Here is a 4,514-nt window from a genome sequence, read left to right as displayed (position 1 = left end):
TGTACTATGATCAACCATCTACAGAAAGCTAGGGGTGTGGATAGATAGCAGCAAAGAATCAAGCAGAGCCTAGATATCTGTTTTATAGAAGACTCAAGTTGGTATACAGGGATAGCTGCTACTTGTTCAATCTTTATCAGAACTTCACCCTGAGAAATTAACTTCCCCTCTGTGGACCTCAGTATCCCTGTCTCCACTAGGGAGTGGTTATCAATCTGTCCAGGAAAGTGTGGGGTCATAGATTAATTGAGGAGATGCTTAGAGTGTCTCTGGTCAGTGGGAATCCTCACTAATCTCTAGCTACCACTATCATCTCCTGAGATATTACATAGGCCTGCCATAGAAGGGTAACTTCCCTTCCCTGGAGCTTCACATTCCATCTGACCAATGAGCAGTTGAGCCATAAATGCACACTACTGGGAAGCAATGGATTTCCTATATGATGGAGTTGGCCAGGAAAATAGGTTCTACACTTGGTAAAGCAGCAATGCTTGAACTGTGGCATATAGTAATAGTAAGAAGACATTACAAGCTCTGTGGAGGTTGGAACAGAGAGATGAACCTAGTTGTTTTAGTGAGCCCACTATGACTGCAGCTGGCCACCCTTGGGAATCCACAAGCTAAAATTAGATTTGTGATAGCTGAAACAAAAACTCATGATGGTCACAGAAAAAGAGAAATAAAAGGAAGTGAAACCAAGTCCATGACCAGCAAGGCATGGCAAGCAGGGGCAGGTGTGTCATTGGAGGAGTAGGGGCCAGTTTTGAAAGTGTAGATGAGTGGTTGTGCATCTAAATGTTAGGGGCAACAGAGCCCCCTTCATACCTCATCTGTACTTTCATTCACATTCTTTGTGATGCTAACCCTTGGCTGTCTCCATATACCAAGCTCAATATTAAACACTTGAATCCTGGAAGATCATGTCCCAAAGATCTGTGTGACCATACAGTAGTGGTCATGTGGGTTACCAGAGCACAAAGGAGTAAGCAACTTAGGTAGAGCCCAAGGTTATTACCTGAAAAGAAACAGGTGATTGAATAAGCAAGCACCGAAGTCTCACTTCTTCAGACTCTGTGATTCAGAGGTACATTATCAAGCCTTTCAGGCACACTGACTTTGTTCCTTATGTCTAGAAGATTATAAACACCCTTCCTATAATCCAAAAATATTTATTTTTGCAATCAATCATGAAGCAATCACAGAACCAGCATGGAGAAACATAGAGAAGAGTGTATTGTTTTAGTGGGACATGGTATGGATGACTAGTGTGCATTTTGTTTTCATTGGCTTGCAGAATGACCTGGACAGGTGTCAACAGAAGGGAATACTTTCCTACAGACCCAGGAAAAGATCTCACTTTTGTTTAAAGACATGATTTCCTCTAGATAATAGTCTAAATATATCCACACCAACATACTCTCAAGGTTCTTTCCAGTAAAAATTTGAGCCTTTGAGCTTTCCCATGTTTTCTGATTTGTCAGTGAGTGACTGCAGGCTTTCTACCTAAAGAAGAAATGAATGGGCTGATGTAAGAAACAAGATTTTCTACAAATACTCTCTGAGAAGAAATTAAAAATACATTTGTAAAATGGTATACAGAATATTTCTTCAAAGAGGTCCAAAGATTTGAGCAAGACATGATGGCAGATGATTATAATTACAACCACTGGAGGATGGAGCAGTAGGGTAATCTGAGATGGAAGTTCTAAGATTAGCTTTGTCTACATAAGAAGATTCATCTTGCACACATATGTAAACACATGAATAAAAATGTGACTATGGGTGCATTCATGTCTGTATCTGGATCTATGATTACTGTCTGTATGCATATATTCAAATGAATACCTGTAAGGGCAGTAATATTTTGTTTGGTCATCTGACTTTTCTATTTTAACTATGACCAAATATTCATTTTTTAATTCATGAAACGTGAATTTTTGTAGAAAGCTACATATACAAGAGTATGTAGAATGTATCAACTGTCTTTAATAGGTTAGAAAAACAAAAAAAGACGCAAGTCAAGGTAGATAGGGAAGGGTGTTAGAGCTGAGTTTGGAAACATATGATCAAAATATGTTGTGTGAAATTTTCAAAGAACTAATTAAAGCAGGAAGAGAAATTGAATGAAACTAAATGGTTAAAAAAATAAATATTTCACCTTACACTCCTATGCAATTATTCAAATCTAGTGGTAGGGCTCTGCAGATAACGCAAAAAAAAAAAAAAAATCACAATTCCTGGAAGATTAACTGACTGATGACTGTCATAATAAGAGAAGATGACTGGCCCAGAGGGAGTGCTTCTCGTGAAACCAAACAGCAGTAAAGCCTTCAAGAGTAAAAGCTTGGACACGTTGTACTGGATTCAAAAGAACATCACAACATCAGTAAACACCCAAACAAACGGATTTATACCTGAGTTAGCACAACAGTGATGCTTGTGTTCATTTGCTCTTTGTTCTTTAAGGGAAGCATCATGTTTTAACTGATGTGAAAATGATTGGGTATTTTTCACAAAGAATGTTTTAAATGTTCCTGACTTTTACATCACAGGAGGGACCAGTTCTTACATTCTGAAATACTCTCATTTTGATGTATTTACACACACTCCTAATAACTCACAAAATTAACAATTATACTTTATTTCAAAGAGTTGAAAAGGCTACAGCCTACTCTCATATCAATAACTTGAACATGTTGTGTCTTTAAAACAGTACGTTAAGATTAACAATTTTCTCTCGTTTAAAAAAAAACTGTGTTGTTCTCACAAATGCTGGCTAGTGTTGTGTCAGCTTGATAGTAACTAGAATTTTTTGGGAAGAGAGAACTTCAACTGAGAAAATGTCCCCAATAAACTGTCCTTTGTGGGATCTTTTGGTGAATTGTCTTTTTTTTGTTATTGTTAAGTCTTACATTTTCAGACTTTTAGAAGAGACAGTCCAAATATTCATCCATCCTGATTCCTCTTCCCACCATCCTTTAGCTGGTGAGCTGCCGGGCACCAGGTTTATACTTTTTGGACAGGAAGTTTCACAGGGGACCACGTCCATCCCCTCAGCCAGTATAGCATGCTTTGTTCTCCTCTGCAGACTGGTGCTTCAGAGCTACTTGCAGAGTGTGCAGAAACCCTGTCCCAAACCAGGCTACCTCTGAAAAGGAGTCAGCTGAGATCCGCTTTAGACCCTTAGTCCCTCTTCCGTTTCTTCTTTTTGGCTCGCTCTCTTGGGTACGGCCGACTTCTCTCACCTTCATCCTCTGCTTCCCACGTCCTGCCATCATCTTTACTGCTTACACCCAAGACCTCCTCACAGCACTGCTGTCTTTTCCTTTTGTCTTTTCTTCTGACCTTTCTCTCTCCTTTTGTTTGGTCATCCTTCCCTTCCTCCTCTTGGGTATCTAAGTCCTCCCCACACGTCCTCTTCTTGCTGCTTCTCCTGGTGTCTTTATCTCCTCCACTGTTGACTGCCTTTGGCCCGCCCATCACATCTCTGCCTCCTCCATCACAGACTCCCATCTCCCCCTCTTCTTCATGGCGTTGCTTCCTCCTTTTCTTCTTTTTCCTGGAAGGCCAATCAGATTGCTCTGTGCTCAGTTCTCCAGGCCCACTCTCTCTTGCAGCCTCTTCCTCCTCACTTCCTGTAGCCATTCTCTCTCTCTCAGCTTTCTGCCTCTTTTTCTTCTTCTTGCTTTTCCTGAAGCTCTTGTCAGTGTGTTCCAGGAGCTCCTCACCTAGACTCTTTTCAGTTGTTGCAGCCTCTTCCTCCTCTTTCTGCTTCCTCTTCTTTTTCTTTTTTTGGGAAGGCTCACTGTCAGTCAGTGGTTGAGAGGTGCCCATGGCCTTTGAGCCTTTGAGCAGAGCCAGAAAGGCCTGCTCTTGGGCCTCCAGGTGAGCAAGTTTTGCCTTAGTGGTAATACCAATCCAGGCAGCCCTTCACAAACTTCTGATACAGCAAGCTGGGTTTGGGGTGACTGCGCTGGGTGGTCTCCTTGGAAAGATGCCTTATCTGCACTCCATCCTTCCCTGAGTCCACTACCAAGCTGGCAGCAGTCTTGTTGAAGAGATCACTCCACCAGTGGCCTGTAAATTCCTTGGCAGGGTCGTGTCCCACCCCATGGGTATCTTGCTTCAGGGTCACCTTGAGGGCCTGAGTAATGCCATTCTCTCTCCAGCCCAGGCCCTTGCCTTGAGTCCATCCATGCTTCAGCAGCCACTCTTCAGCAAACTTCATCCCACAGCTCTTGCCCTCTGGGGTGAAACTCATGGCAGGGTCTGTCCTCAGGTTCTCACCAGGGAAAATGTGGCACCATCCGTTAGTGTACAGTCCTCTCCTTGGAAGCACGTGTCACACCCGACTTGGATGCAGCCATCTTCCCAGAAGTTGGTGAATTGTCTTGATTGGTGGTTGAGGTGGAAGGGGCAAGATCATTATGGCTCATGCCGCTTTTGGGCCTGTAGTCCTCAGTGATATAAGCAAGCAGGCTGAGCAAGTGATGGGTAGCAAGACAGTAAGTGGC

The 4,514-nt window shown here is 42.5% G+C and overlaps 1 pseudogene; it reads right to left on the bottom strand.

Annotated features, from left to right (window-relative positions):
• Window positions 1–3,159: 3,159 nt before the first annotated feature.
• On the bottom strand, window positions 3,160–4,261 carry LOC110330108 (annotated as a pseudogene).
• Window positions 4,262–4,514: the final 253 nt, after the last annotated feature.

This window comes from Mus pahari, chromosome 12 (genome assembly GCF_900095145.1).
Source record: "Mus pahari chromosome 12, PAHARI_EIJ_v1.1, whole genome shotgun sequence".
In the NCBI taxonomy this organism is placed as follows: Eukaryota; Metazoa; Chordata; class Mammalia; order Rodentia; family Muridae; genus Mus; species Mus pahari.
The sequence above is the reverse complement of the archived record's forward strand: the minus strand, read 5'-3'. Positions and strand labels throughout refer to the sequence as shown.